The 26,057-nt window shown below is 38.6% G+C and overlaps 1 long non-coding RNA gene across 4 annotated transcripts in view; it reads left to right on the top strand.

Annotated features, from left to right (window-relative positions):
- The window catches only part of LOC311525751, a 280,572-nt gene extending 266,454 nt beyond the window's left edge, over positions 1–14,118 (top strand). For all 4 annotated transcript variants that reach the window (XR_014712857.1, XR_014712858.1, XR_014712859.1 and 1 more), the window contains one exon: positions 13,858–14,118. This is a non-coding gene — a long non-coding RNA (uncharacterized lncRNA). The remainder of the gene's footprint in view (positions 1–13,857) is intronic.
- The last annotated feature ends 11,939 nt before the right edge of the window (positions 14,119–26,057 follow it).

Raw genomic sequence — 26,057 nt, 5'->3', positions numbered from 1 at the left:
CATGCACAAATAAATTACATAGGCATATCATTCTCACTGATACATTTTTTACATTACTTTTGTAAAATGTAAAGGGATTGGGGAAATTTTTAACTTCAGAATAAGGGACCACCAATCTAAAAAGGCTGAGAAACGCTGCTTTAGTCTGTGGTTCATTAACTATGAGCGTCTATAATCCTTACTTCCAAATCTAGGATAGAGGACCTAATACAATTCATTCACAGGAATAGTCTCGTTAATAAATGTTTTTGTCACTTCCCGCATGCTCATAAATTTTATCTAGTTGTTTAATTCTATTACAATGATAGTTACATTTTTGGCCCATTTAAACCGCAGTGACATATTGTACTTTTAAATGATGCCTTGGCTAACATTCTTTGTCAATAAAAACAGATTCTGATACTCAAGCCTGTGTGAAAGCTATGGTTGAAAACATAACAATTGCTGTGTTCACTTACAGAAGTATCTTTACTACCAATATTTTGGGGTACCAACACGGTTACCTAAAATCTAATTATATTTTCTTCTGTTCCATTCTTTCATGTAGTCTACCTTTGTACTCCAAAGTCCAAATCAACCCAAAATATAAAGCAGAGAATTTTGAAAAATACAGTTTTTTATTTTAAAGATCTGGGGTGAAATTGTGTTTTCAGTTTCATCGGTGTAAATCGGGAAAAAAATCTATACTAATTTCAGTAGTTACCCCAGTCTTATTGAGAGCAGAATTTAACCCTGGTACATTTAACATTGGGAACATTTTTGATAGACTGTGACTTCTGCAAAGGATTTACTTACAGGGTGAGATTTTGGCATTTCTGTTATAGCCCTGAGTAGGGGCAGTGTGGAATTGCACAGCCCAGGAACAGCACTGGCAAGTCAGTGCCTTAGGCTAGTATAGTCTTTTCCAGGGCTACTCATAGTGCATGGGAAGTGGGCAACTTGCTTCATCCAACAGAATGCACCAGCCTTTCTCTGCAGAAGGGTACTGTAGGTGGACAATGCCATAACTCTGGCCCTTCCCTATCTGGATCCATCCTCCTTGATATCTTTCTTTGCTGGAGACCAGGGAACTAGCAGCACCTGTAGCCCAGCAATGCTGCTATTTTGACAAAGCTCTGTGTAAGCTACATAAGAGTGAAGCTTTTTATAGAGCCCTGTGCAGCTGTGCAAGGACTTCTTCTGCTCCAGCCTATAATGAGCATAATAGATGCATAGTACACCTTGAGATTCCATATCTGTGCAGGGGCTAGTTAATGGAGCGTGCAATATTTTACAATAAACTGCTTCATAGCAACTCCATCAAGTGAAAAAATGTGCATAATCCTTCTTCTCCACCCGTTCCTTTTAAAACTTTGCAAGCAGTCCAACGAGTAATACTGGAGGTGACAGCTCTGCTAATAGACGTATCTATTTTTTGTTCCAATTACCTCATAACACTACCATAAAATTAATTAATAATTTTGTGGCTTTTTTCCTCAATCTGCTCTGTGCCAGCTCCTGTGTAAATGAATCTATTATTGCTCCTGCAAAAATAATAAAGTGTGCACAACAAGGAAACAGTGCATGAATATGTAAATAATACAGAAGGCCACTAATATCATAAAATGTGAACGTTCAGTGCCTGGCTTCCAAACTACAGTGACTCTATCTCCTACATAGCCAAACATAGGCAGCAATCCGTGGGTTTTCCCAGGGAGCAGCCGGTTATGGAGAAGTTATATTTTTACTGAAAAGTATTTGCATAGAAAGGACTGTTCCCTGTATGGGGGCAGCTGTAGAAACAAAGGAAGAAGAAGAGGAGTTACGGAGGTGAAACACCAACAATAGTCTTCATTTTCAAGGGTAAGAGGGGTGATTTAGCTATACCCAGATATAGTAGCTGTGGTGCTGTCCGTGTGAGGCCACTTCAGCCTATAAAGATGAGCCCCAAACTTAATAAGGGTGAAAGAATTCAAATAAGTGCACTATTGATCAGTAGTGTAGGAAAGCTACTAATTGTCTGGTGTATAAAAATAAGATTGGTCTTGTCCATTTCCTCATGTACAGGTGCTCATACATTACAGAAACCATCACTAATTTTTCATTCCTTCAGCAATTAAATTACTACATGGTCCAGATTAGGAGGCTCAGTTTGCTACATAGAAGGGCATTTAAAGAGGACCAGAATATTCTCATTGTAGAGAGAGTGCAGATTACATTTGCTTTGAGTGCAGATTACATTCTCCTTCTCCATTCTCATTAAATCTCTGTCAAAAAGAAGCAGTTTCTGAATTGTAATGTGTTTGTATTTCTTGTAAATCACAGTGCTTAAGCTGTAAGAATCTGACCTTTCCAGCATTCTGTGATTTGACTGGTTGATTATTTCTTCATCTCCTCACCACCCATTCTTTCAATGCTGCATAGAGAGGTAATTAAAAAAGATTTAAATGTCTATCAATTTTTCAATTATGGTCTACTGTTTGACTAAAGAAAAATACAGTACTAATCACTGCAGGTGAAATTAAAAACTCTGTCCCTTTTCGGGACTTTTTTCTACCAGGTGCTCTAAACTAAAACAAAATATGCTAGCTTATTATGTACTCATACTATTCATAAAGGGAGATGTACACCCCTGTCTAGAAAACTAGCACCAGGTCTGTGCACCCTTTTTGTGGCCATGTACTGGACTGCATACACCGGCAACGGAGTGTATCTCCTTACTGAATATTCCATCAAATAAATAAAATATTTTCCTTCAATATTTTCAAAACGAGTTTCTGATGATATGAAAGCTGCTACTTGCCAAAATGCAACTTACTCCCCGCTCTGACTTACATATACATCACCTCTAAATTTTGCCCACTGAAACTAAGGGAATTTCAGTTGGTTTAATTCAAGTGATGGGGTCTAAAAGAGAGTTCTAGCAGGAAAAGCATCTAACAGAAAAGTGAACGGTTGTGAAAGTTAGAGTATCTTTACCTTACAGAAAATTGACTGTGGCCTCATGGGGGTTTTTTCACATGCCTCATAGCATTATAGAGAGACAGGTTAAATAGATATAAAATTTAGGAATTGTATGAACATTAAGTCATCACAACTCGTGTCTAGTTTCCACTGTGGCTAAAAGGCTATCAACTAGAAAATTAGAGACATTCAATTTCACTGGTGGACTCCAGGTCTATGGGGAAAAGTTCTTGCAAACTGGGGTCCCTCTTTTGGTAACTTCTGTCCCCTTCACAAAGGGGAAAGTGAGAGGATCCAGGAGAGCACACTGAATCCTTGGGGTGAGCTGTGCAAACTCTGCCCTGAGTTATGGACTCCATGAAAAATGCCTTGTGAACCGTGTGCTGGACCCATGTACATCCCTGGGGTGGGGATGTGGGCAGCTAGTGTCCCTTTCTGATGTTAAATTTTAATAAAGTTGCAGCCTGTCCCTTAAAATCTATCCTTGCATCTGTCCTCATTCATTTGTGAGTCCTGATCAAGGATGCAGAAGAAAAATAAGAGAATAGCAACAGTGATCAACTGATTGTGTAGCTAGTGATCTTAGAAGTGAAATTACTGTATACTTTGTTGTGAATGTTGTAATCTTGCTGAGCCATGACATATTCAAACCATTTAAAACCCATTAGCAGATAGCAACCAATATTTCACAGGCATGATTTGTGTAGTGATAACCTTTTCATATTGTCCCTAAAGTTTGGTGCTGCTTCTTCCTCTTGAATTGCACTGATAAACACATACTTGCAATTAACCTTCTGGAAAATATCGAGTCCCTTTCTACTGGTAAAGTAAGCAAAATTAAACCACTAAGTAACAGTTTATTTGCCTCTGTTTTTGCTTGGACAAACTCCCAATGAAGTCCTTATGGGGCAGAGTCCATTACCCTTCCTCACATTAAGTTGTGCCTTCCTCTGGAGTAATACTGCCTATTCAAGAAGTAACACTCATGGTGAATAAGAACATAAGAATGGCCATACTAGGTCAGACCAAAGGGCCATCTAGTCCAGTATCCTGTCTTCCAACAGTAGCCAATGTCAGAGGGAATGAACAGAACAGGTAATCATCAAGTGATCCATTCCATATTGCCCATTCCCAGCTTCTGGCAAACAGAACCTAGGGACACCATCCCTGCCCATCCTGGCTAATAACCATTGATGGACCTATCTTCCATGAATTTCTCTAGTTCTTTTTTTGAACCCTGTTATATTCTTGGCCTTCACAACATCCTCTGACAAAGATTTCCAAAGGTTGACTGTGCGTTGTGTGAAGAAATACTTCCTTCTGTTTGTGTTAAACCTTCTGTCTATTAATTTCATTTGGTGACCCCTTAACTCGTGTGTTATGAGAAGGAGAAATAAAACTTCCTTATTTACTTTCTCCACACCAGTCATGATTTTATAGACCTCTATCATATCCTCCCTTAGTCCTCTCTTTTCCACGCTGAAAAGTCCCAGTCTTATTAATCTCTCCACATACGGAAGCTGTTTCATACCACTAATAAATGTTGTTGCCCTTTTCTGAACCTTTTCCATTTCCCATGTATCTTTTTTGAGATGGGGCAACCACATCTGCACACAGTATTCAAGATGTGGGCAATACCATGGATTTATATAGAGGCAATCTGATATTTTCTGTCTTATTATCTATCCCTTTCTTAATGATTCCCAACATTGTGTTCACCTTTTTGAATGCTGCTGCACATTGAGTGAATGTTTTCAGAGAACTATCCACAGTGACTCCAAGATCTCTTTCTTGAGTGATAGCAACTAATTTAGATCCCATCATTTTATCTGTATAGTTGGGATTATATTTTCCAATGTGCATTATTTTGCATTTATCAACATTGAATTTCATTTGCCATTTTGTTGCCCAGTCACCTAGTTTTGAGAGATCCTTTTGTAGCTGGTTTCAGAGTAACAGCCGTGTTAGTCTGTATTTGCAAAAAGAAAAGGAGTACTTGTGGCACCTTAGAGACTAACCAATTTATTTGAGCATAAGCTTTCGTGAGCTACAGCTCACTTCATCGGATGCATCCGATGAAGTGAGCTGTAGCTCACGAAAGCTTATGCTCAAATAAATTGGTTAGTCTCTAAGGTGCCACAAGTACTCCTTTTCCTTTTGTAGCTCTTCACAGTCTGCCTCGGATTTAACTGTCTTGAGTAGTTTTGTATCATCTGCAGATATTGCCACCTCACTGTTTACCCCTTTTTCCAGACCATTTATGAATATGTTGAATAGGACTAGTCCCAATACAGAGCCATGGGGAACACCACTATTAACCTCTCTCCATTCTGAACGCTGGCCGTTTATTCCTACCCTTTGTTTCCTATATTTTAATCGGTTACCAATCCATGAGAGGACCTTCCCTCTTATCCCATGACAGCTTACTTTGCTTAAGAGCCTTTGGTGAGAGACCTTGTCAAAGGCTTTCTAAAAATCTAAGTATACTGTATCCACTGGATACTCCTTGTTCACATGCTTGTTGACCCCCCAAAGAATTCTAGTAGATTGGTGAGGCATGATTTCCCTTTACAGAAACCATGTTGACTATTCCCCAACAAATTATGTTCATCTGTGTCTGACAATTTTGTCCTTACTATAGTTTCAACCAGTTTGCCCAGAACTGAAGTCAGGCTTACTGACCTGTAATCGCCAGGATCACCTGTGGAGCCCTTTTAAAAATTGTCATCACATTAGCTATCCTCAAGTCCTTTGGTACAGAAGCTGATTTAAATGATAGGTTACAAACTACAGATAGCAGTTCTGCAATTTCACATTTGAGTTCCTTCAGAACTCTTGGGTGAATACCATCTGGTCCTGGTGGAATCAGGTCCTGTATTAGTTAGATATTGTTTTTAATTTTCAACTTGAGAACTCAAACACCTGAAAGATGGGATTTTATTCTAACTATGAAGAGAAAAACTCGCCTAGGGCCAAAGCAAGCGTGGAATATTTCCTCAAAAAGGTGTATGTTTTGGAAAGTGGGGTTATGAATCCTTGTGAAAATAGGGTTATATTCTAAATTGTTTTGCAGCAGCTACAATAGGGGCTATTAAGCTCCTGCCTGAATATGACTTATAGCTTCCTGAGATATAGGTTTTATATTCCTCTTTCATTTACTTGCATGTTTTAAGCAATTTGCTCGTTTAACAGGCTACAAAATACCATGTCTCCCCTTGTTGATATAATTTCACTAAATTGTCCATTGTTTTTAAAGTTTCATGTTTCTACATTTTTCTTTAAATTTGGTTTACAAGATTACATTTCAAACCTGCCTATGAAATTACCTCGGTACTAAAGTCATTTTCTCAGGAACCAGCAATCTTTGTTTCTTCTTGTCACCTGTAGGCATAGCAAGGAACTCTTCCCATTTAAATGAATACGAGAAGTCATCATAAAAGATTTATTTCTGCTGCCCCATTTTTTCTTATTTATTCCTAACATTCTGCCCATTTACCATGAACTTTTTCACATTTCACAAACCACTAGTCGTCTTTGAAAACAAATTGTGCTATTTACTTCTCTCCTCAGAGGAAGCTAATGGTTTACTGGGTGAAATGTCCAGAACAATAAGGAAAAGTGGAGATGTGTATTCCAAATAGAAGTATACATCTTCTGTAAATAACTCCCTGTTGAAATTATGGGATGTTATAGAATTAGACACCGATTTTTATTCTTATTGTATTTCAGCAGTATCAGAGCCTATCCGTGAAAATAATAATTTAACCTGACCATTGCTATACAAATATTTTGTTCTTCTTGTGGCAAAAAAATGCATATTTGCAAATTTATTTTTATTTCATAAAGTACTGCATGTATTTTCCCATTCCATTAACTTGTCTTTGAAGGGACACCATCTCAGTTCTGAACCTCAGGGGCAAGCTATAACTTTTAAAAAGTAACTTCAAAGGAAGGGGGGAAAGAATTGACTGAAACAAAGGCATTCTTAATTCTGCTATGCAAACGTGCTTGTTTAGCTATTACAAATGGAAAAGAGAATAACAAAAAGGCTAACAGTAGCATACCTTCTATACATGTGTGTGATAATCCCAGCCCAATAAATGTATGTACTGTCCATGTCACCATTACAGACTGACCATCTAGGGATTTTGAAGGTCCTCTACTCTTGATCCCCAGTTAATTGAAGTCAAAGGGAATCTTCTTAAATGTCTTCTTTAACACCATTGACTACAGTGGAGTTACACATCAATGAATTTGGTTCACACGATCTTATGTTGATCCATTTTACACTTTCAAAAGGATTTCTTCAGAGTTGAAAATTGAATATAGGGTCACATTTTCAAAAGGTATTAAGGCACCTAAAGATGCAGCTAGGTACCTAATCTGATTCAAATTAATGGGAGTTAATTGATCTGATTAAGCACTTCTAAAAATGCCATTAAATACCTAACTGCATCTTTATTCCTTTGAAATTCAGGCCCATAGTGTACATTATGAATACTTACCATGACTAGTAAGGATTCCTGAATGATATTTTCTTTAATTTAATTTACATTTCTCTATTACTTTTGGCAAATTGTTGACATTCACTGGTATTTTCTTACGTTGAGTCTAGCAGCAAGTGAAACGTGGTTACAAATGTTTTGTTTCTTCTACAATGGAACTTCATGGCTTCACTTGCGAACATGATATACTAAGGCTCTGATACACAAACTAAAGAGTCCGATCATGCAAATGGTTCCCCTGGAAAATTGTCAGGATTTTTGGACAATCTAGGCAAAATTCATTTTCTAACTACAAATAGATGTTCTGTGCAGCATAAGATGATATTACGTACCTTTTGAGTGAATACAGTTTAAAAGTTGAGATGCCTGAGTTTTGCAGAAAGGCAGCTAGACCAGCTAAATTTCGTGGATGGGATCCTTAGAAAAGAGGTATCAGGAATATTTTGCAAAAGAAGGATAACCTACTTGAGGGTGGAGTGAGAAATTTCTATCCATTGCAAAGTGCCCTAATAGGGAGTAGGATGAGGAAAGGAGATTGGAATGGGGGCATGTGCTAACTGTGTGGCCCTGCCAAAGCCTTCCTAAAATTATTAAGTACTCTAGACCTTCACAAACAGTTCCTTAATTAACTTGCACTGTGTCCTACCTATATCTATTTGCCATTACTTAGTCCTGTAATATAATGTTAAAAAAAAGTTAAGGGACAAATATCTAGCAAAGTTAAGTATGCTTATGAAATCACTAAGTACTCCATGTCTGCAGTTTTCTACACAGCATTATGTCAGATGCTGTATTTGGACAGTTGCTGGTATTTAACAGGGAGTCATGATTTTGGATAATCGTGAACACGGAGCCGTTTTTCTTAAGTTGTGAACAAATCAATTATTCTAGTTCCTGAAACACTTGAAAAACAGTGAGTGTAGAAAAATATCAGCTTAGATATGCAGGTGTACTGACTTCTAGTGTGACATACTTGAAAAGCTGTGGATGCCAGAAAAGCTTCAGTGAGACTACTCACTTCAGTAGCAGTTACAGGATCAGCTCCCTGTACTGGTTTTGCAGAGTACATTTGACTCTTAAAATCTTCCAGTATACTGTTAGAGACTTGGGATCTTTAACATTTTGTCCTCTGTTCACCTGAATTTAGGATTTACTAACAGCTCCCAGAAATCAGTTTGTGTGTGTGTATATTTACTCTGACATTTAGAAATAACCAGATCCTTCCTATCTATCTATCTATCTATCTATCTATCTATCGGATCTGGTTATTTCTAAATGTCAGAGTAAATATGCTTCATTCCCATGTTGTGTTGCCATGTCATCCCGTTATTGAATCTATTGCCCACCTGGGCTTTCTAGTACATATGTCCTACTTATTACATCTAGGAAGTCTTTACCTAACAAACAATCCCTGAAAAATAACTTCCCTTATATTTTCTGCCATTTTATTTCCCTTTCTTTGCTGGTGACGTATTTCTTGTGAGCCACTCTATAGCTTTGGTTGTAATCATTATTCAGATTAATGTGCATTAAAATGTGAATGTTCTAGAGTAAGATGTCCACTAAAGACTTAAACTCTAGTGACCAATTCCTTGTGGGCTTGCATGGAAAAGCTTGCAGTCTCACTGCTGTGTTAGCCATTGTTTGTTAGATTGCAAATGAAAACCACCCTGAAAGCTGCCAGTAGCTGTATCAAATTTATTTTTGTAGAGTTGTTTGTCTTACTTGAAAGGATGAGTCAAGGAGCAGGAAAGATCACTAATGTAACCTCGAAACAAACACACCATATTTCTGTGCTTATTTGTTTGCTAAAAGTTGTCCATACAAAACGATTACCCTTTTAAGTAGGTTTCTCTCATATTAGAATTGACTAGAAAAAGATGTAGTGTAGGTGTAGCTAACATGACATATCCCAATCTTGTACCAGCCCCTTTGTGTTATCTCAGCATCTGGTTCCATCATTTCCCCTCAGAGAGTCAAGGCAGTTGTCAAGGGAAAGGGCATGGCTAAAGCACTGCTGCTTTTTGCCAGTTCCTTTGTGGGGTTGGTACTTGATGTTGCTGGTGCAGACCTGAGGCTGTTCTCAGACAAGGGTTCAAATTGAACCACACAGCTCTATCAGTCAGAAGTGTACAAGGAATAAAACCACCCTGCTCAAGTCCTGCACTGTGCCAAACTGTGTAAAAGGTGGTTATTTATTGTTATAGGTATATCATCAGGTAACAACACCAGTAAATATACTTACATAAGTATAGGAGTACTTGTGGCACCTTAGAAACTAACCAATTTATTTGAGCATAAGCTTTCGTGAGCTACAGCTCACTTCATCGGATGCATACTGTGGAAAGTACAGAAGATCTTTTTATACACACAAACCATGAAAAAATGGGTGTTTACCACTACAAAAGGTTTTCTCTCCCCCCACCCCACTCTCCTGCTGGTAATAGCTTATCTAAAGTGATCACTCTCCTTACAATGTATATGATAATCAAGGTGGGCCATTTCCAGCACAAATCCAACCCTGGGGATAAGCTATTACCAACAGGAGAGTGGGTTTGGGGGGGGGGGGAGAGAAAACCTGGATTTGTGCTGGAAATGGCCCACCTTGATTATCATACACATTGTAAGGAGAGTGATCACTTTAGATAAGCTTTACCAGCAGGAGAGTGGGGGGGGGAGAAAACCTTTTGTAGTGGTAAACACCCATTTTTTCATAGTTTGTGTGTATAAAAAGATTTTCTGTGCTTTCCACAGTATGCATCTGATAAAGTGAGCCATAGCTCATGAAAGCTTATGCTCAAATAAATTGGTTAGTCTCTAAGGTGCCACAAGTACTCCTTTTCTTTTTGCGAATACAGACTAACACAGCTGTTACTCTGAAACCTTACATAAGTAAGTATATTTGTTTTAGGTGTGGTATATACGTACTTGGTGCAGCATTGTTTATCACAAATGTGTTATTGCAAACAATATTTGAATATACACTGTTGTAGATGAGCGGGTATTATCCTTGCATACAGGTATATGGTTCAACATGATTATACAGGTGTATGCTGAAATACATCACCAGTCTATTGGTGGTTGGTGGACTGTTTTGCGCATACATGCAAAGTGGATGATTTCATATGATACTGTGATTATCGGAAGTTTAGGCTGTGAAAATGGAACCCCATATCTCAATGGGTACTTGATTTCCACCACCCTGGAAACACACACATACTTGATTTAATATAATACAAGTGTCTGACATCATAGTCTTGCAGAGAATAATTTAACGGAAAAGACAGACATTTGCACTTTTGGATACCTGATCTAAGTAAATAGAAAAAATGTACAGAAAATCAAGGGTTTTGTTGTATTCCTATTCTCATGCTATTTTATAAGCTTCAACCTCCTCATTTGTTGTGAAGTCAAAATATCTTGACATTTTGACAACTGACAGGGATTTTATGATTAAGGAAGACAAAAATTCACACTCAGATGCATCTTTTATTCGCAGCACATTAACTGCACTCAGTATTTCTAGTCAGTCATTGTTCACATCAGAAAATAGTGAATTGCCATCCTGTTTTTTCCCTTTCATGCAGCGTGATTAACATATATTTCTAGCTAGCTAGCTATCTGTGTGTGTGTGTGTGTAAACACCCACACACATCACACACTGTTGCACAGTAAGACCTTGATTTAAACTGACAAAAGACAAGGGATCCCAAGTTAAATCTTCTATGGGATTCACATTTTGAACAGACCTTCTGTAGCACATATGGTTTTTGAAGACAACTCCCTGTTCTGAGGTCATAATACCTATGTTAAACTAGATGAACTTAAGATGGTGCACCAATTTTACCATGGAATTTCCATGGTTTTGTTGGTTTAAATCAAACTTTTAACTTTATGGTACCCTATACTTAATTTCTTTATCTAATATATTTTTATCAAGTTTTCTCCTGATAAGTAATAATAATTCTCCCAGTTTGTTTATAGTTTAATTAATTTTGTCCTTGGCAAAAACAAACAAAAATGTGGGAAAATATAAAATATTGTTCTTTTAAATCTTTTTCAATCAAGTAAAGGTTGCTGGCAGTCATTGATGTCTTACAAGGTTCCATTAATACCTATTCCACTTTTCTATCCTTTTTCTTGACTTGCAAACCAAAATGAATTTTAAATAAATTTTAGTTGATTGCAGGCAAAATTGGCATGGACTCTCCAGTGTAAAACCATATGAAATAAAACTAGAGAGAAAACTAGAGAGAAACCAGAATAAAACTGTTACTCCAATGACTTCTCTACTTTGTGCCTCTTACCTACAACTATGAGTGGAAATCATGGGGAGCTATTGGCAGGGACATCTCTGTGGCAGGTTCATGGATCTGCAATATGCTGTCACTGGAAATCCACTGCAGCCCAAACCTGACCACTTTTAGAACATAATGCAAGAAAGTGCAACAACTACTGTGAATAAGATGAACAGAATTTGTTCTAACTTTAAGTCTTTGTTCAAAATTTTATACTATCTGTAGCATTTCTAGTTCTGCAGCTTCTAGATAAGTTGGTTTGATCATCGTAGAGAGATGTGCAGTACACAACTTTATATTTTCTTGATCTATATTAGATAAACAGTGGCTAAACATTAGCGACCCATTGCTTATAAATAAAAATCAACCAATCATTATTAGAGATCAAAAAGTCCCGCATGATGTCCATCCCACTACTAATATAGGATTATTTTCTATATAATGTTTAGACACATTTGCATAATTTTAGTGATGTCTGGAGCTGGATAGGAAATTTTCATCAAAATAGTTTTCCATTGGAAAACTCTGTTTCAACAAAACAGAATATTGTTCACAAAATCCTATTTTGACAGTTTTGTTTGGGGGAAAAAAATGGATAAATGTTTTGAAAATGTTAGCATCTCATTTTGACATTTTCTGATTGAAAATTTTGTTTGTTTCTTTGTTTTTTGGTTGAGGACTATTTTACTAATTCAAATACTGCCTTGATTTCAATCAGCTGAAGGTCATACAGCGGTGCTTCTGGTGTGAGTAAGAGAAACAGCATTTGGTCCCCTGTTAGTTAGTTATTAGTGTAATAAATAATACCAGCAGCTATTTATGTACAGCGAAGTAAATTAAATAGAACATATTACACTATTATTCACTATTTAAGATGCCAAGAAAACCATTACAATTGTTTTTTTTTTCTCTCTTTAAAACTTTAATTGTTGCATTTGTCAGTTAGCAAGAGTGTCAGTGTGTTATACCATATCCTTATAGGTGAAGAATTCCTTACCTTCTCCTCTTCTTATTCTTATTCCTGCTGCTGCACAAATGCCTGATAATGCCTTCACCTACTAAAGATTCAGGTGTCTGTTTAGAGATAAAACTGTGCTTTTAGTACAGCAAAGGCTGTGTCACTTTCTTCTATTGGCATCCCCTGTTTTTAGGCAGTTCAGAAGAAAGATGCAGGTATGTTTACCAGAAATTGGAGCTGTATCGATTTCAGAGATGAAGGGTGTTTGGATCAATTTTCTTTTTAATTTGGGGCATTCTAAAGGTAAGAGTCCAGGAAGATCTGGGTTCAGATTTTGCACATCCCCCAAGTTTGAGGTGTTGAGATCTGGCGGTTCAGTTCATGCCCACCTGTGCTACAAAGTTAACAGTTTTTTTTATACTTCATGTGAGCCCCTTCTTACCACTGTGCATGGTGTGTGATGTGAAAACAAACTGAAACATTGTCAGAAGAAGAACACAAATCTTTAATACAGCAAAAGCTCTCAACATGCACAAGTAATTCATTTTTCTTCTTTTTGGAACAGAAGCCTTGTTCACATTTGTGCCTACCCTAAACTAGTCCAAACCTATTTGAGTGTATGTGGAAAGCATTTAAAAACAATGCCTAGCTGAAGTTAGTTGGAAAGCTTTCGTTATTTTTAACTGCCACCCACATAAGTTCAAGTAGGTTTTGCATGGTTTATGATAGGCTCTGTAGGATATGAAACACTCTGTTATGAAAAGATGATGGACAAATTAAGACATTGAAAGCCCTAATATTTCATCATCAGTCATAGACTCTTGACTGTGAGAAAAATAATACTTTAACATATAAAACAATTTATAAATGTTTCCTTTCAAATTAGCCCGTTGATGGGAAACATTCAGACTTTTACCATATTATGACTGTGGATAAGGAATAGGTAGTAATATTTTGTGATTATTCCTGCAGGAAACTAAACAGAAGTTCTCAGCAAAATAAATGAAGTGCATAAAAGATGGGCCTGCACAGAGAATTCCAAATTGTAATCCCTAATTCTTCCACAGTTTGCATAAATCTATAAAATGTTTAATACATATGGCATATATTGTATGTAATAAAGCAAATTGTTCCTCATATGTTTCTCTTCCAGATGTACAATGGATGTTAAAAAGTGTACTCAAAGGCGAAGGTGGAGAGGAAAAAAAAAAGCAGGAACTCCTTACAGTGAGATGATGATATATGGGAAATATATCAGAAGAGTCCAGAACTAAGTCTTATTCAGGTCTTATTGACTTCAATGGGAGCTGGATTAAGTCTATGGTGACTAGAGAACATAATATATACAATAGAGATTGAGGAAAACACTCTGTAAACTTTATATCCTTCATCTATGAATAAAATATGCCTTCAACTCAGGAATTCTTTCCTATACACACATGAACTTTTTTATTTCAATCCCCATCTAACTCCTTAGACAAAAACATCAAATCCACTAGGGAGATCTATAATCCATAGATAACATAGGCTGAAAAGAATGTCAGCATTTCAAATAGCAATTTCTATTTTGTATGGTTAATAACATAGCAATAAAAACATATCCCAGCCTGAAATGTTGCATTAAAGGTTTCCACTGAAGTTTGTGATTGTTTGTTTAGAATGATAAACCACTGGGCCATTTTTGAGTAATAAAATTACAAAAAAATGTAGGGATGCAGATTTTTAAGACTTTTTTAGTGCATGTAGAACACAAAGATGTTTCAAAGTAAAATACAATTATCTGAGCCTACATCATTGAAAGTTTGAGGAAAGAAAACTTTGGTTGATGGTGTCAAAGAACACTGTCTGATACACAAGGACTCATTTCCCAGTTCTGAAGAAGAGCTCTGTATAATCTTGAAAGCTTGTCTCTCTCTAACTAATAGAAGCTGGTCCAATAAAAGATATATTCCTGCGCCCTGCTTATCTCACAAAAGGACTCAAATAACTCCTACAAACATATCCCACTGCTATGATGGTAGTGAAAAGAACCTAACTCTCTTTTGCCATAGATGTGGTAATGTTATGCCTTGCAGAAATTATCTGCACTGTAAATTACTTTGTATACTCAAGTTTCAGAGTAACAGCCGTGTTAGTCTGTATTCGCAAAAAGAAAAAGATGCATCCGATGAAGTTAGCTGAGTGAAGTGAAGTGAAGTGAAGTGAGCTGTAGCTCACGAAAGCTCATGCTCAAATAAATTGGTTAGTCTCTAAGGTGCCACAAGTACTCCTTTTCTTTTTGTATACACAGATTGACTCCACTCAGTTTCCGAAACACTACATAATTAACTGTGAGGAATGATCTCACCCACTTCTGGGGTTGTCTCAACAGCTGCTAAAAACAAACCAACAGGAGGACCATAAGAACGGCCATACTGGGTCAGACCAAAGGGCCATCTAGCTCAGTATCCTGTCTTCCGACAGTGGGCAATGCCGGTGTCCCAGAGGGAATGAACAGAACAGGTAATCATCAAGGAATCAATTCCCTATCGCCCATTCCCAGCTTCTGGCAAACAGAGGCTAGGGACACCATCCCCGCCCATCCTGGCTAATAGCCATTGATGGACGTATCCTCCATGAATTTATCTTTTTTGAACCCTGTTATAGTCTTGGCCTTCACAACATCCTCTGGCAAAGATTTCCAAAGGTTCCAAAGGTTGACTGTGTTGTGTGAAGAAATACTTCCTTTTGTTTCTTATAAACCTGCTGCCTTTTAATTTCATTTGGTGACCCATAGCTTGTGTGTTATGAGAAGGAGTAAAAAACACTTCCGTATTTACTTTCTCCACACCAGTCATGATTTTAGAGACCTCAATCATATCACCCCTTAGCCGTCTCTTTTCCAAGCTGAAAAGTCCCAGTCTTATTAATCTCTCCTCATATGAAAGCCGTTCCATAGCACTAATAAATTTTGTTGCCCTTTTCTGAACCTTTTCCAATTCCAATATATCTTTTTTGAGATAGGGCGACAACATCTGCACACCGTATTCAAGATGTGGGCATGTCATGGATTCATATAGAGAGGCACTCTGATATTTTCTGTCTTATTATCCATCCCTTTCTTAATGATTCCCAATAATCTGTTCACTTTTTCAACTGCCACTGCACAATGAGTGGATGTTTTCAGACAACTATGCACACTGACTCCAAGATCTCCTTCTTGAGTGGTAACAGCTGATTTAGACCCCATCATTTTATATATATAGTTGGAATTATGTTTTTCAATGTGCACTACTTTGAATTTCATCTGCCATTTTGTTGCCCAGTCACCTCGTTTTGAGAGATCCTTTTGTAGCTCTTCACAGTCTGCCTGGGACTTAACTATCTTGAGTAGTTTTGTATCATCTGCAAATATTGCCACCTCACTGTTTACCCCTTTTTCCAGATCATTTATGAATTAGTTGAATAGGGCTAGTCCCAGTACAGACTCATGAGGGGACAAAGCTATTAACCTTTCTCCATTCTGAAAACTGGCCATTTATTCCTACCCTTTGTTTCCTATCTTTTAACTGGTTACAAATCCATGAGAGGACCTCTTATGCCATGACAGTTTGCTTTGATTAAGAGCCTTTGGTGAGAGACCTTGTCAAAGGCTTTCTGAAAATCTAAATACACTATATCCACTGGATACCCCTTGTCCACGTGGTTGTTGACCCCCTCAAAGAATTCTAGTAGATTGGTGAGGCATGATTTCCCTTTACAGAAACCATGTTGACTATTCCCCAACAAGTTATGTTCATCTACATGTCTGACAATTTTCTTCTTACTATAGTTTCAACCAGCTTGCCCAGAACTGAAGTCAGGCTTACTGACCTGTAATTGCCGGGATCACCTGTGGAGCCCTTTTTAAAAATTGTCATCACATTAGCTATCCTCAAGTCCTTTGGTACAGAAGCTGATTTAAATGATAGGTTACAAACTACAGATAATAGTTCTGCAATTTCACATTTGAGTTCCTTCAGAATTCTTGGGTGAATACCATCTGGTCCTGGTGACTTATTACTGTTTAGTTTATCAATTAATCCAAAACCTCCTCTAATGACACCTCAGTCTGGGACAATTCCTCAGCTTTGTCACCGGTTTGGGAATCTCACTTACATCCTTTACCTTGAACACCAGTACAAGGAATTCATTTAGTTTCTCCGCAATGGCCTGATCATTCTTGAGTGCTCCTTTAGCATCTCAATTGTCCAGTGGCTCCACTGGTTGTTTAGCAGGCTTCCTGCTTCTGATGTAGTTACATAAAAGTTTTGCTATTACTTTTTGAGTCTTTGGTTAGCTGTTCTTCATATTCTATTTTGGCCTTCTTAATTATATTTTTACATTTCATTTGCTCCTTTCTATTTTCCTCACTTGGATTTAACTTCCACTTTTTAAAGGATGCCTTTTTGCCTCTCACTGCTTCTTTTACTTTGTTGTTTAGACACGGTAGCTTTTTTTTTTTCTTCAGTTCTCTTCCTATGTTTTTTTAATTTGGGTTGTACCCTAAAGTTAAGCCTCTATTATGGTTTCTTTAAAAACTTTCCATACAGCTTGCAGGGATTTCACTTTTGGCACTGTACCTTTTAATTTCTGTTTAACTAACCTCCTCATTTTTGTGCAGTTCCCCTTTCTGAAATTAAATGCTACAGTGTTAGGCTGCTGTGGTGTTTTCCTCGCCACAGGAATGTTAAATTTAATTATATTATGGTCACTATTACCAGGTGGTCCAGTTATATTCACCTCTCGGACCTCATCCTGTGCTCCACTTAGGACTAAATTAAGAATTGCCTCTCCCCTTGTGGGTTCCAGGACTAGCTGCTCCAAGAAGCAGTCATTGAAGGTGTCAAGAAACTTTATCTCTGCATCCTGTCCTGAGGTGACAGGTACGCAGTCAATATGGGGATACCTGAAATCCCCCATTATTATTAAGGTTCTTTTTTTAATTTTAATAGCCTCTCTAACCTCCCTGAGCATTTCACAGTCACTATCACCATCATGGTCAGGTGGTCGGTAATATATCCCTACTGCTATATTCTTATTATTCAAGCATGGAATTACTATTCATAGTGATTCTATGGTACAGTTTGGTTCATTTAAGATTTTTGATTCTACACATTACTTTACATATAGTACCACTCCCCCACCACCACAACCTGTTTTGTATTTTTGTACCCTGGTATTACTGTGTCCCATTGATTATCCTCATTCCACCAAGTTTCTGTGATGCCTATTATATCAATATCCTCATTTAATATGAGACACTCTAATTCACCCATCTTATTATTTAGACATCTAGCATTGGTATATAAGCACTTTGAAAATGTGTCACTTTTCATCTGTCTCCCATTACATGATGTAATTGAATGAGACTTTTTTTCCATTTGACTGTTTCTCATCAGATCCCACCTGTATTTTATCTTCCATCCTCTCCTCCTTACTAGGACATAGAGAATCTCCATTAGTAGATCCTCCCCTAAGGGATGTCTCTGTCTTAACCACCTGCTCCTCTGCACCCGTCGGCTTTCCCCCTGCCCTTAATTTAAAAACTGCTCTAGGACCTTTATAATTTTAGGTGCCAGCAATCTGGTTCCATTTTGGTTTAGGTGGAGCCCATCCTTTCTGTACAGGCCATCATTTCCCAAAGGTTTCCCCAGTTCCTAATAAATCTAACCCCTCCTCCCTAAACCATTGTCTCATTGAGACCCTGCAGTTCTGCCAGTCTAACTGGCCCTGCACATGGAAACACAATGCCTTCCTGCCTAGAAGAAAAGGAGTACTTGTGGCACCTTAGAGACTAACCAATTTATTTGAGCATAAGCTTTCATGAGCTACAGCTCACTTCATCATTCACTTCACTTCACTTTCATGAAAGCTTATGCTCAGATAAATTGGTTAGTCTCTAAGGTGCCACAAGTACTCCTTTTCTTTTTGCGAATACAGACTAACACAGCTGTTACTCTGAAACCATTCCTTCCTAGAATTCTTCTGGAGCGACGTGTGGAAACTTGAATGGGCATTGTATCTATAGGGTTGGTAAACTTTTTATTTACTTTAAAAGAAACTTGTGAGCCAGTCTCATCTCTGTAATTCCCAGGATGTCCTATCTTTTCTATTTTTATCTTTATAGCATATCTAGCTTTATTTATATAGTCTGAATATTATTTACCTCTCATTTGCAATCCATGCTTTCTTTTTCCCCAATTGAATGTCTTCATGAAACCCAGGCGTATTGTATTATTGCAAAGAGGGAGCTATTTTTGACGATTCCACGATGGATTTGTAGATTTTTCCATATTTTTAGATGTTCACATTCCTTATGATGATTCCTTTAAGCATATATGATAGTAAAACAATTTTTTTCATTTTATAGTCAGCATATAGAATAGTAGTGATTCACAAAAGAGAAAGAGAGGGGAGACACTTTACAATAGCTAGTGATAAGAGAGTTGGATTTATTTCTGTTGAAAACTGACTTATCGTATTAAGCCCACATAGATCTGTGGATAGCATAATCTAATATTTCTGTAAGTAAATACAAGTCTCAAAGGCTTGTACCTCTTATTGAAATCATTCTTAAAATCACTGGATATATATTTCAGTTGATGTTGCTGTACAATTGAAGTTTAAGTTTCTAGTTCTAATTTGTTCACCTCTTGGAACTTATTTCTGTTAGGCTTCTATTCACAGCAGATGTGCCATTATCTCTATATCTAAGTCCTAGTTCTGTCACAGAAAATGTCTGAGTCATGTAGGGCACTGTTTTTGATTAGTTCTAACTCATAAGGGTTCATTTTCCCTTTGAGAAAACACAGTCTTTATAGATGTGAGCTCTCCATAATATCAATAAGGATCATCTTCAATTAGAAGATAAGCACCAGTTGCTTTGATGATAGGTATTCCAGGTGCATCACATTCAGTGTTCCATTTCCCCCCTCTCACTTTGAATCTTCTTATTATGGCTTTATGTGCAGCTGAATGTCATTCTGTATATCCAGTATAACAGCATGGAGAAAATACTCAAAATGACATGGAGGAGAGACTTTAAGCCCTCTTTAAAGTGGAACTTTAAACTGTAGAACACTGAGGAAATTAGTAAACTGGTTTAATTACACTTAGGGTATGTGTGTGTGTGTGTGTGTGTGTGTGTAAAATCCATCCTTCTGGGTTGTGAAAGCTTTAAAAGGCCAACCTGAGTTTCTATCTAATCAACTCACCTGTTCAAAAGACAAGTAAACCCACTGCCCAAGGAGAGAAGAATACATCACAGTTCTTCCCTCTGCAGAATTATAGTGCTGTTCATGGAGGTAGGGAGCTGAGGTAAATGGACAAATAATCCTTGAAGGTGATGAGCATGGTATAAAGCAGGCAAACCAAGAGCTAGACCTGCTGCTTTTATCTGCCCAATACCTCAAATTTGCATGGATTCTGAAAAAAAAAAACACTGGAGGCTTTCACACTGGCTCCCTGACCTCTGTGTTCCCGACTAACCACGCTTTCTGGAACTGCACAGATGGGGCTATGGAAAAGGTAATTCAACCTGTAGATGCACTAGATTTCCCATGGTGTGGCCATTCTCAAGGGCCACTGCTCTGCCCACAGTGGATGTTCTGCTGGCTCTGACACGGGGACAGTACTGCAGAGGAGGCTTATCCCTATTTCTCTTGGAAGGATTGAGATCTGGACATGGATATTCTTGTTCATGTGAAGATCTATGGTGAATGATCACCTCTGGGATGCCAGCTTTGATTAGGAGAAGGGGAGAGAGGCTTAAAGACGACTTGTTTCTCTTACAAGTCATATCTACAGATAGCCCCTTTATATGCTGAATTTGCTCAAAAATGCTTTTGTTGGTGTTATTCTAACATAAATAAGCATTTTCAAAGTTCTAATTCCTGCTGACCCCACTGCCTCTATTGTCAAACACTCCTGCTGTGAGCCTGTACTTGTCTCCCACAGGGTTGGATCATAGGGGTGTCATGGGTCTGCTGCACTTTTTGAGAAATGGCACTGAGTTACAATCACTGAAAAGTTCACAGTTCAGTCCTGCAGGGAATCTCTATTGCAAAGCATTGTCCTACCCTGCAGGAAATCTGTATGCCCTGCAGGAATGGACTTTGAAATGGTAATTGCTATATAATTTTCACTGCATTATTTCAGGTCTTTTAACTCAGTTTTTTTTTTTTTAAGGAAATAATTGTTCAATCAGCCTCATATAGTGTGGGTGGATAGTTGGAGAGGCACGTGGGTTATTTGTTAGTATTTTTCTTTGTTTTTTTTTTTTCAGATGTGATCTTATAATCAATGGATCAGTCAAAGTATGTTGTGTATTGTGTATATTGTTACTGAGGGGTGAAATTAACTGCCCACCACTTAAAGCCCAGGTATTCAAACTCTGAGCTAGAGAGCTTGGGGAGGTGAAATTCACCTCAATCCATGGCAAGAATGTGGGGCTATTGTATTCGTGCAAATTGGAATCTTTTTGGACCCACCACCAGCCAGCCCAAAAATGCCTTCCATGCCAGCTCTCCATAGGCTTGCACATAACTATTATGTAATAGACAGTGGGAATGTGCTCAGTTTTCTGACTCCCTATGCAGTGCTCAAGGGTCACAGAGGGTTGGCACAAGATCCTCAGCACCACTGGTGAACTGCTACCAACTATACATTTACACTTCCACTATTTCACATATTTCAAATTCACTAGTATGCTCTGACTGTTATGGGCTCCTCCACCCCTGCAAAGCACACACAGTATACTGGTGAATCTGGCCCAACGTACTCAGTGCTAGTAACCATTTTTATATGTGATGGATTTGGAGCTGCTTTGTAATACTGCTTGAATACTGTATGTTGGCTTGGGTTCTGGGGTGTTTATTATATCAATATATTGCATTAGGGAGCTGTCCTGAAAAACAGGCAGGAAGGAAATGAATGGCGCAAAATAGCCACCTCTCATCTCACTTAAGAATTGTTAACAGACAATGCCAGAACCTATTCTCCTTGGCAGTTTTGCCTCCTCTCCAGCTAATGTACAAAACTGATTTGAAAACAGGGCAGGAATAGGCCTGTGAACACGGAAGGATGAAATAACTTGGCCAGGATAAAAAGGAACCCTGTATTCACCTGTACATGCAAATAGCTAATGCAGAGTTATAAGGAAACAATGCACATCTGCACATTTTGCATAACACTTTTGTTTCAGGTTGCTTAGGCAATTTGCCCCATAGGTGCAAATATTATTATAATTTGTAAAAAGTTAAAAATATTTAACTCAGTAAAATCCTTCTCTTCCCTCTGCTCCTATTCTGAGAGGTGGGAGCTGTTTGGGGAAACAAGACATAGATGGGGCTTGCCTGCCTAAGTCCCTCTTAAAGGATGGTAGGGCTTTAGATAAAATAGACATGTGTGTAGAGACTGTTGTTTTAAATTCCTTATTCTATAAAAGCTTTGTTCCTACTGCTAAAATAGAAAATACTTTTTTTTTTTGTATGAAAGCCAATTTGTCATTACATACCACTGATCACAGATTACAGAAGAGAAGAATTGCAAGTGCCTGAAGGAGATCAAACCTCAGGGTAAAAACTGTTGATACACAGGGCCTGGTCTAGGAGTGGGAGAAATTTGAAATTCTACCCCGGGTAGGTAAAGTACGAAGCCTGACCCCTGTGGTTGTGTACTCAGAGACACCACAAAAGTACAGAGGTGCATACAGGCCTGGAAGCATGTCATATTCCACATATTCAGACAGTAAACATCCTGATACCTCAGCTAACATGCAGTATTTAGACATTATTTTTGCAGAACAGCTCCAAATCCATCATAGTATTAGTTTGGATTCATTATGATGGATATACCCTGAGTTGAAACCCTTTTTATACAGTAGTTCTTATACCTGCCTAATTGTTTCTTTGTAAACCACAGTATCTCACCAATATTTTAAATACCAAAAGAACCAGAATTTTTAGATTCAGACAGTAAGGGCATCATATTAAATCCCTGCAAACCCCCATCCTCTGTGTATAAACTACTTTGCACATGCAGATAACTCATGTGTGGAAGCAATGCTTGTCTGCACATTTTGCGTAACACCCCTGTTACAGGTTGCTTAGGCAATTTGCTATTCTAATTTATAAAAACTTAGATGTTTTTAACTCAGTAAAAGCCTTTTCTTCTCTCCGCTCATGTTTTGTTTAAAGGTTGTCAACCTACTTTGTCTTTAACCTTGTAAACAAAAAAAAAATCTACTTGTAAAAACTTGGCATGTTAAATGTTCATCATAGGCAGATTACTGTTTGTTTTTATGGCCGTGTTACAAATATTCCTGAAAAGAGTGCTTCATTAGGAGAAAACCAACTGTCCATGAACTAGTCAGTTAACAAACTATCACTTCCTCTCCCACTCTTATGCAGTATTGTCATCTCAAAGCAGTTCAAAAAAATAATCATGAGTCAGGCTCCAAAATATCGTGAGATTTTTAGAAATAATAGATGTGGGATTCTTTTTATTAGACTGGGTTTTTCAGCCTTGAGGGAGTCACATTTTTATACGTTTCAGAGTAACAGCCGTGATAGTCTGTATTCACAAAAAGAAAAGGAGTACTTGTGGCACCTTAGAGACTAACCAATTTATTTGAGCATGAGCTTTCGTGAGCTACAGCTTCATCCGATGAAGTGAGCTGTAGCTCACAAAAGCTCATGCTCAAATAAATTGGTTAGTCTCTAAGGTGCCACAAGTACTCATTTTCTTTTTACATTTTTATACTTTTTTTCTGCATCCACTTTTCTTTTAAAGAAAGTGAGATGCTTACATATCACTTAATTCCACAAGATGGGGCTTTGAGTAAAAATATTAATATCAAGAGTTTTGAGATTAAAATAATGAGTTGCAACACTGGGGATGTTTGCAGTTGGCTTTTAACACTTTTGCTCTAATAAGTGAAGACAGCGTTCCCTTGGTTACAAACACACACCAACTGTCAATGATGCAGCTGACGACACTAATGAAAACAATATATAATTTAAATACTTTTCACTACTTAGATTTATAACACATCTACATTTTATATTAGTGTTCATCCTTCTCCCCCTGAATTTACTGAGCATTTGGTCAGGATCATGACCCTTTGAAAATATTTTGTCACTGAATTACAGCTAAATTACATGCCAAAAATTGTATGCCAACTGGTATTCCATGCCAAAAATGGTACATTAAAATGCAAGAGTCAGGAAACAAGGTTTAATGTGCGCACATCACTCTGTACCGAGAACTTTGGGCGCTACAAAACATAATGATGTTAGAAAGCAAGCTCCCAAAAGGACTGTTATAGCCGGGGTGAGGTTGTGGATGAGCTCCCAACACCTGTGAAAGGCTGGCATCTATGATAACCTCTGACAGCCAAACTCCCCATTACTTACCTTCACATGGCAGAGGCATTTTTGTAAAAGGTGGGTATCTGGCACTTGTAAATTACCAAATAGCTCAGTGCATTTAGAGCCTGTTAGTCTGGGAGGGCAGCCTATCTAGGAAAAGGAAAACTGTGATCGCAACCCCCCAACCACGGGTTCAATGAAGCCTGGTGTTACGCAGCGACAGGTCTATGTCAACAAGGTGGGAAGAGATTGGGCATGTACTTAATCTAACTGGGGAAGGCCCTCTCACTGAGACGCCAACTAATATGCTATAGCTGTGGTTCCCAACCAGGGGTCCGGGGCCCCTGGGAGGCCATGAGCAGGTTTGTGGGGGGGGAGGGGCTGCCAAGCAGGGCCAGCGTCAGACTGTCTGAGGCCCAGGATAGAAAGCCGAAACTCCGCTGCATGGGGCTGAAGCCTGGGGCCCTGAGCCCTGCTGCCCAGGACTGAATGCTGAGCAATGTAGCTTTGTGGGGGGTCCAGACAGCTGCCTGCTCGCTACCCCCTAACGCTGGCCCTGATTTTTATATGCAGAAGACCAGTTGTTGTGGCACAGGTGGGCCATGGAGTTTTTATAACATGTTGGGGGGGAGGGGAGGGCTCAGAAAGAAAAAGGTTCAGAACTCCTGCCCTATAGATGTTATTGGTGCAAGGTGACTACGTTGGTGAAAGCAGTTTTCTTCTTTTTGTGGCATGTTCCCCAAGGATTGTGCCAGCTCACCTCTTCCCTGCCTCCAGGCCGTACTCACTATGGCTGGGACAGCCAACTGATTCAATGACTCCCTGGCAGAAATGAAAACGTACTGCTTTACCCTTGCATGGGTTCAGGGGAGTGATTTCAATATAGCAAGTCTGCACTATAGCCTCTGTGCGTTGTATGTTTTGCAGCTGAAAATGTGCCTTCAGCTCTCCCTCCACATCAGTGGAGAGTCTGAGCCAGACAAGGAGAGGAAGAAAGAGAATGCACAATGACATGTTTGTAAAAAAATCATGCCTCTGGAACAGTGGATGCTGAGCAGAGGGCGTGGAGGATTGCTTTCTTCGGAAAAATGGACATTAACAGCAGGAGAAAAGCTCAGGAGAATGAGCATGACACACAGCAGAAGATGGTGATTCTGAAGGACCAAACAGACATGCTGAGGTGTCTGGTTGACCTTCTGATGAAACACCTGTCCAGAGCTGCATTCCAGCACCACTCTATCCCCTTCTGCCCCTTCGCCACATACATTCCACATAGTGTCAGGGGTCGGTGCTTTATCGCTGCCATGCCATCCTGCAGGATGGCGCATACAATCACAGCCGCAAATGAAGGAAATTGCTATGTTCCGCACAATGGCTCCTCTCATGGCTATGGAAATACTGCAGGATAAGGCACATGGTGTTTGCAACACTCCCCACGACAGTGCAGAGCTGTGTAAAATCCATGCTTCTCTAGAGATGGTGGTGGTGTGAGCTTGCTAGGCTTTTGAAAACAGCTTTGAAATATTATGGGATGCAGATGAAATCAGTGCAGAGAAGAGAAGACTGCATCCTGGGACGTTCCGGCCATGTTCCCGGGCACTCTGCAAGCATGTTTTGCTCTCAGGAGACATTGCAAACCCTTCCCAAAACACCTTGCAGTGAGTTGGACTGTGGGGTAGCTACCCACAGTGCACTGCTCTCTGCACTGATGCAAGCGCTGCAAGTGAGGACTCATTCCACTGACACAAGAAGCATAGTGTGGACATACGCAGCCAACATAATTACTGTGGTGGCTGTATGTTAACTTAAGTCAACTTAAGTTTGTAGTGTACACATGTCCATAATCCTTTTGCCTGTAATATATGCTGTTTAAACTTGGCTGTTTAAACTGTTAAATATGGAAGCTGCCGCGCTGTAAAAATATTTAAATTGCTGTCTTTTTAGATCTTATCACTGCTCTCTA

This window comes from Lepidochelys olivacea, assembly GCF_965140295.1.
Source record: "Lepidochelys olivacea isolate rLepOli2 genome assembly, chromosome: 9".
In the NCBI taxonomy this organism is placed as follows: domain Eukaryota; kingdom Metazoa; phylum Chordata; order Testudines; family Cheloniidae; genus Lepidochelys; species Lepidochelys olivacea.
Note: the sequence above shows the minus strand (reverse complement) of the source record. Positions and strands in the feature narration are given on the sequence as shown.